Source organism: Akebia trifoliata, chromosome 11 (assembly GCF_017979445.1).
Source record: "Akebia trifoliata isolate Shusen 1 chromosome 11, ASM1797944v1, whole genome shotgun sequence".
NCBI classification, from domain to species: domain Eukaryota; kingdom Viridiplantae; phylum Streptophyta; class Magnoliopsida; order Ranunculales; family Lardizabalaceae; genus Akebia; species Akebia trifoliata.
In genome coordinates, this window is record NC_141385.1 from 28,863,973 (window position 1) to 28,872,227 (window position 8,255).

Consider the following 8,255-nt stretch of genomic DNA (forward strand, 5'->3'; position numbering starts at 1 on the left):
TCAAGAATGATGTAGTTGAAACCATCAACAAAGGTGTTAAGATCCATAAGAAAGGATTCATCATGTTTTTCACTCGAGTGAAGTGAGTTCTCATTCACAAAAGAATATGAGATTTCTTTCGAAGTTTGGAAATGGTTGAACGAGTCAAAGTCAAATACAAAGAACTCAATCTCACTCAACTCCGTAGAAGAACACTGAAGATTACTCCTTCTCAAAAGAAGACCTTACTCGACAAAGCAATCAAGACATCGAGTTCCTGAAACCTTAACCAAATCAACTAGTATTCCACCAAAGGAGGCCTTTTTGGCCGAACTATTTTCCTGTTTAACCAAGAAAAAGATAACCTTTCTAGCCCTTTGCAGCTTTTAAGAAAAAATCAATAGCCTTTTTTTAAAAAACCACACCAACCGACCTTGGGAGAGAATCTAGGTATGAACTACGTTTTGACCTGATCCCAAAAGAAAAAGAAATATTTGGGGTACGTAGGCAACCTGAGAAGTTACTTTAGGCCCGGTCATACAAAAAAACTATTCTCTTAAGAAAAATATTATCCAAAAGGAAAATCCCCTATTGAAAGATTTAAAAGAAAAGAATGCCAAATTAGGGGCACTAGAAAAAAAAATCAAAAGAATTGATAAAAAAAAAAAGAATGCCAAACTAGGGGCATTAGAAAAAAAGAGTCAAAAGAATTTACAGAAAATAATGACAAAAAAAAAGAGAATATTAGACTAGGGGTATTTTGGGAAGTCGAGCCTTTTACCTTTTCTTTCTAAACCATGTCCTAAGCCCACCTATTAAGTCCTCCTGAATGCTTATTGACTCGGTTAAGGTGCATGAAACCAAGAAGTTGTCGAGTTAGTTATTCAAGATCATCAAGAAAAAAAAGAAAAGCCCGCTAAGTCGAAAACCCGAAAAGGCGATTTAGGCAAAATTTAGGGCATAACTATAAAAAAGAAAGCCTGCTAGGTTGAAAACCTGAAAAGGCGACCTAGGAAAAAATCAAGGCATTATCAGAAAAAGAAAAACGAAGTCCGCTAGATTGAAAACCTGAAAAGGCGATCTAGGCAAAAATTAGGACACCATCAAATGGGAGGAAAGGTCCCATCAAGAAGAAAAATTCAGAAGGAAGCTTGTGCAGAAATTAGAAAATGCAGAACCATTCAAGCCACAATATTCATTTTTCAGCCAAGAGCTCACATCCGATGAAGACAATGTTGAAGTCAAAAAAATCAGAAGTCATCTTGAACATTGTATGATCTTCAAAAGTATGTTTACTTATTCAAGTGTTCGCTAATGGAAGATGTAGAATCATCGACCACTTTGAAGAGAAAGATATTCTATTCTAATATTTATCAAGATTTTTTAAGTCCAGCTCAAGCATTTCTCAAAAATAATGATCAATTCTTTATTGTACATATGATAATCTTAAGAGTCTTAAATTTAAGAGAATGTCAGTTCTTTATCTGTCATACATAAGAGTCCGTATTTTTCAAGCGTAATCCATTCCATCAGTCTCGTAGTCAAGTCCCAGTTAAAGTCAGTCTTGAAACTAGGGGCATTTTTGAATGTCATTTTAATTCCAAAGTTTTTATTCTTAATCACATGATAAAAAGAAAATCTTACAAAAGCTTAAAAGTCTGGCGAAGCCCAATGATAATTATGAATCCAGATGCATGATAAGCCAATAAAGGCCTGATCTTTTAAACTTTGAGCTCGATTTTGAATCATAGAATGAATTAATAGGATTGTTTAAATTCCTATAAATCTAAGCCCGAGAAACGTGACTTAGTAAGTTCGAGTCCGAGAAACGAGACTCCAACTTTTTGAATCATAGCATGAATAGGTTTTTTGAAGTGCCTACTAACCTAAGTTCGAGTCCAAGAAATGAGACTCCAACTTTTTGAATCATAGAATGAATAGGCTTTTTGAAGTGCCTACAAACCTAAGTTCGAGTCCGAGAAACGAGATTCCAACTTTTTGAATCATAGAATGAGTGGGCTTTTTGAAGTGCCTACAAACCTAAGTTCGAGTCCAAGAAACGAGACTCCAACTTTTTGAATCATAAAATGAATAGGCTTTTTGAAGTGCCTATAAACCAAAGTTCGAGTCCGAGAAACGAGACTCCAACTTTTTGAATCATAGAATGAGTGGGCTTTTTGAAATGCCTACAAACCTAAGTTCGAGTCCGAGAAACGAGATTCCAACTTTTTGAATCATAGAATGAGTGGGCTTTTTGAAGTGCCTACAAACCTAAGTTCGAGTCCACGAAACGAGACTCCAACTTTTTGAATCATAGAATGAGTAAACTTTTTGAAGTGCCTATAAACCTAAGTTCGAGTCCGAGAAACGAGATTATAACTTTTTGAATCATATAATGAATAGGCTTTTTGAAGTGCCCATAAACCTAAGTTCGAGTCCGAGAAACGAGACTCCAACTTCTTGAATCATAGAATGAATAGTCTTTTTGAAGTGCCTACAAACTTAAGTTCGAGTCCGAGAAACGAGACTCCAACTTTTCGAATCATAGAAGGAGTAGGTTTTTTGAAGTGCCTACAAACCTAGGTTCGAGTCCGAGAAGGTAGACTCCAATTTTTTGAATCATAGAATGAATAGGCTTTTTGAAGTGCCTACAAACGTTAGCTCGAGTCCGAGAAACGAGACTCCATGTTTAATAGGATTGTTTAAGTTCCTGTAAACCTTAGCCAGAGTCCGAGAAACGAGACTCCAGGTTTTTTTGAATCATATTGAATTAACAAGGGGTTTAAGTTCTTTAGCCCGAGAAGCTTGGCTACAATAGGCTCAAGTCTGATAAAAAGACTCATACTTTTTCGAACTCTAAAAAAGAATTTCAAATAGGATTTATCGAAGTTCCTACATTGTTATGACTCCAATTACTTTATTGTTCAACCTTGCCATGATTGCTTTCATTGCATAAGCACATTTCAATTTTGAATCATTATTGTCAGTGAGAGATGATCTCTGGGACCTGACACATTTTTACTAAGGTGCTGTTTGTTAAACTGAAAAAAATAAGTGCTGAATAGCATTAAGCGCTGAAACTTATAAGCACTGAATTTAAATGCTGAAAAAGTTGTTTGTTTAGATGCTGAATCATGTTTGTTACACATTGCTGAAACTGATAATTGTCTTTGTTACCCTTACAATCATATTATACATTGTTTGCATGTTTTAAATGCTTATTTATTATCAAACACAATAAAATATATTATTTCTTATAAAATTAAAATACAATTTATTTTTAAATAATAAATAATACTTAAATCTTCAATTTATAAATAATAATTTCTATTTATAAAAGCCCACAAATTTCAAATTAAAAATAATAATGTCATACAAGTCACCAAAATTTGAAATCAACTTTAAAAAGAACTTAATTTTTGATGAATAATTTTCGATGGAAATGAAGGATGTGTAATTATAAAAGCACCCTATGAATTAATAAGGGCAACCCACACTATAGCCATTTTTTGTTTTGTTTTATATGGATTAAAATTTTTGGAATGAGCAAATTTTTAGTGAGGATAGTTTATATGGTCTAGAGATCATCCTCACCAAAAATCAGTTTATTTTGAAACTTCTAACTCGTTAAAAATAGTTTTCAAAAAAAAAAAAAAGACAATTTACGGTTCTTGAACTTGTTTTGATAGGGTTAAAAGTTTCAAGATGTGCTGATTTTTTGTGAGAATGATCTTCTCATTGTAGATATCATCCTCACCAAAAATCAACTCATTCCAAAAATTTTAACCCATATAAGACAAAATAATTTAGCTATGGTGTGGGTTTATTAATTTGTGGGGTGTTTATATACTTATCCATGGGATATAAGAGGTAATATCCTTTTAAGAATAAGGGCATACTTGTCCATGCTCAAAAAAACAAAGGGCATACTTGTCCGTATTGAAAAAAGCGAAGTGCTTACCGCTTCAGCACTTTTTTTCAGCATCAAAATAGTGCTGAATTTTTTTCACTTATTTTCAGCAATAAGCACGAGTAAACAAACGCACTATTTTGACAAAAGTGCTGAATTTAATTTTTTTCAGCAATAAGCACTGAAAAATAACGCAAACAAACACCACCTAAGTTTCACATAGTACACACACTCACACTTGCACTTTTTAGTCAAGGAGAATTCATTAAAATTCAAGGATTTGACACTATCAGTGAAAGCTCGCGCTTGAGGACCTGACAACATTTTTGTTCGGGGAGAGTTTTACGCTCAAGGATCCGAACACCCCGACGAATTGCTAAATCAGGCTGCAAAATGAACTGTCACTAGCTTTGGCATTTGGATAGCGCACTATCTACCGAAATAGATTTGCTATCTAGTTTGCTTCAACCCTCTGCCAAAGAGGGGCATCTGTAGACACCCCATTTTTGCATCCGCCTGATTAATCAACTCGTTAACCCGATCGCAATGATTCCCAATGATGGATGTGTATTCCATTGCTTTATTTTGTTACCCGATATGTTTCAGAAATCTGGATGAGGTATCTTCAATTGACAAAAGCTTAGAAACCACGCTACGCTAGGAAAATACGACCTCAGAAACATAGAAATCATCATCTTGTAGACCCAAAAAGAAGCTTCACGATAAAAATCACTAAAAATGACCAAATTACCAAAATACCCCTAACCTCAAAACAACCTTAGAGCCTACGTTACGCTTAGGAAAACTCTCTCAAACACATAAAATAACAAATCGGAACCAAATAAATCATTTCACCAATTTTAACAGAATTTGACAAAATTACGAAAATGCCCCTCATAAAGTTCGTGATCATTTCACACAAAATTTCATAAATGATACAAACTAATACTTCCATTGAATTCCTTACGAAAAATCGATTCTACAACATCCTAGAATATTAAAAACCGACTTAAAACGTGAAAAGTCTTCTCTGGGGGCAAAACGGTAATTTCACAATTTTAATAATTAAAAAATTCAAAATTAATAAATAAAATATTAAATAATTAAAGTGAAATATTAATGAAATTAATTTAAAATTTTGAACCGAAGAAATCGATCAATCGGGTTTTCAAGTAAAATTGTTGAGGGTTCGTGAGATATTTCTTTAAGGACCCCTCCATTTGGGGGTCCAAAGAATTAAAGATATTTTAGAGGGGGGTTCTCCCAAAATTAAAAGTCAATCAAGCAAGACTAAGGTCAAGGTATTAAAGTCAATCAAGTGAGACTAAAGTCAAAATTAAAGTCAATTAAGCAAGACTGAAGTCAAGATATTAAAAGTCAATCAATTAAGACTAAAGTCAAAACATTAAAAGTCAATCAAATAAGACCAAAAGTCATAATAGAGTTCTAATTAAATAATAACTCAATCTAATAGAGTTCTAACTTAAAAACAATTCTACCTAAAACAATTCTAATTAAAACACAATTCTACCTAAAACAAGTCTAACTAAAACACAACTCTAATTAAATACTAACTCTATCCAAATCAACCCCTAAAAACATCTATAAATAAAGGTGCTCACACCCTATTTTAGTATCAAATCATAAACCCTAAGAGAAGTAGGTCTAAAAGCCCCCCTAGCCTCCCATAAACCTTAGTTTTGGAGTCCCAACTCCTTACCTAACATCCCTCCTTCGATTTAGCATAAAAAATGCCTAAAAGCCTTCCAAAAACATTCCAAAATCCGCAACAAACTTGAAGAGTTCAAATCCAAAAATAAGGAGATACCTTACCTCAGAGATCCAAAATCAAATCCGGAGATAGAACGAAGCAAGGGAGTACAGTACAAGGAGCTATTTTTTGTCAGATCTGAGGGAACAAAATCCTTGCTATCGGAAATGTATGAAATTTTTTTATTTTTATTTTTATCTAGGTTTTTAGCAATGTGATTTATTTGGGAAGTTAGTAGAGACCGGCTTTAGACGGGTGGGGTTGGTGCCTAACACCTTTCAACCCCGTAATGTGATCCCCGGACTCTTTTTCTCTTTAATAGATTAGTTTACCTTTTTTAGAGTCAATTTGGTTCCTAGACCTTAACAACTAGGTGGCGACTCCCAAACCTCAAGGGTCAAAAGTGGATCCGCGCACCCCGCGGATCGAGGGCTGTAAAACCCCAAATTTTTAATTCGTATCTCGAGGAAAAAAATAAATAGTGGAATTGTAATAAAATCTTGAAAGTGTGACTTAGGGGTAAAATTTTAGGATATTTCTGGTCATTTTTAATGGAATCTGACTTCACCATTAGATTCAAAATGATCGAAAAACATAGTTTAGCCTGTAAGCACGCTCAAATCCAAGTCCGAATATAAAAGTTACAAAATCCTCGATTACCGGGTCGGACCAGGCTAAAACAGTGAATTTTTGTTAGAGGAATAATTTTTAAAATTCGATCATACCGTCGGGTTCATAATGAAAAATTATTCAACATAGAATATTTATTTGTCATTTTTGGAGATCAGAAAGTCGAATTATCGCCAAAAACGAAAACGACATCAAGTTTAGGGGTCACCTCAGGTCAAAAATGTAAATTTTTGTTAGAGATAAAATTTGTAGAAATTGACTACACTATTAGATCCGGAACGAAAAATTAGGCGAAATAGAGTATTCATTTGTCAGTTTTGGAGTCCGGATGATCAAGTTATCATCGATCAAAACAATAGGCGAAATACCGATTTCGTCCTAACTTTTATAAAAAAAAAAAAAAAAAAATTTTTATATAACTCATCTTCCCCAACGCGTCATATGGCCGAGACATATAAAACGAATTTTTTTTTTCTCTCCGATCTTCCACCTCAGATCTCTCGCAAACGGTCCACTTTCGACGATCGCCGCAGAAGAGAAAAAGGTCCGCAGCTTCGTTCTCTACAAAACCCACCCAACCTTTCTTCATTTCACTTTCTATTTCACCCGATATCGTCAAAAATCAGCAGTATTTGGCTACGGAAATTTCGAAACTTTGACCTCGGATTTCATCCGTTTCGGGGTCAAATCGCTTTCCGACGCAGAAGGGAGAAACGTCCGCAGCCTCATTCTCTACATAACCCAACCAAGTTCCTTCCGTTTTCTCGTCTTTTTCACCCCGTATAGTCAAAAATCAGCCGTATTTTTATACGGAGATTTTCGTCACTTCGACCTCGGTTTTCATCGATTTCGGGGTCAAACCACCTTTCGTCGTAGAAGGGAGAAGAGACGAGCACATCGAGATCTTCAAAACCACCGGGCCGGTTTTGAAAATCAGCCGCTTCGAAGTTCGGTCCGTCTAGATTTCCGCGCCGTTTGCCTTGATTTCCGCGCACGTGCTTCAATTCCGTCGCCTAGTGATTGTAATGAACTCTCAATTTCTATTAGTAATCGTAGATTGTGAAAATTGCATTTAGGATTTTATTAAAAATTTGTGGTGAGTTTCCAAAATATAGAATTCTTATGTTATTTAAAAATTCACGCCAGAAATTGCATGTTTGATATGTTTAATTGTATTTTTAACAAATTATACGTGGGTAGGATATTTTATCGGGTTATTTCTGCCAGTTGGGTCCTGTGCACCGCTTGGACCCTGTTTTAATATAAGTTTTGTATTTTTTTCGAGATTTTTGATAGAAATGAATTTCATAGTTAGAAAAATGATTTACTATTCAATTAACTCATGTTGAGTTGATGAATATCAGAAAATGGATGTTTTATTGAAGATATTGAAAATTGTAAAAATCGGAAAAAGGGAAAAAGGGTATGAAACGGTAAAATGTCAGAGTCACACCCGAGGGGTGATGTCTGCATTTTACGTTGTTGTGCTGTGTGTAGGTTGGTGAACAGATATCCAGGGATAATATTATTGGTTGCATGTTTATTTCCTTTCTGTTAGCGCGAGGCGCTGTTTACGTTTCCGTTATGTTATTTATTTTAGGCCGGGTGGCCACACTTGCATGGTAGGAAACTGGATATCCATTCTCAACCTTGTATTGTTAATTTCTCTTTTGTTTTCAAATGAAAATAATATACATATGTAGCTATTTTGTGAGCTGTTAAAGAGTTTGTGAATGCCTGAAAGGATAGTGCGTCATATCATCCGGAGTGGTGTACTATCCTGGGATGTACGGTAGGGACCACCAAGCTCATACGTGGTATGGGACGCGTATGAGAATGGAGTCACAACTGGAATCCGGATTTATTCCTCTCTATCTTTACCAGTGAACTTGTAATGTAAAGGTGGTCGTATACGAATGGTTTGTATATTTGAGAATCACATGCACGCCTGATAGGCATAGACGA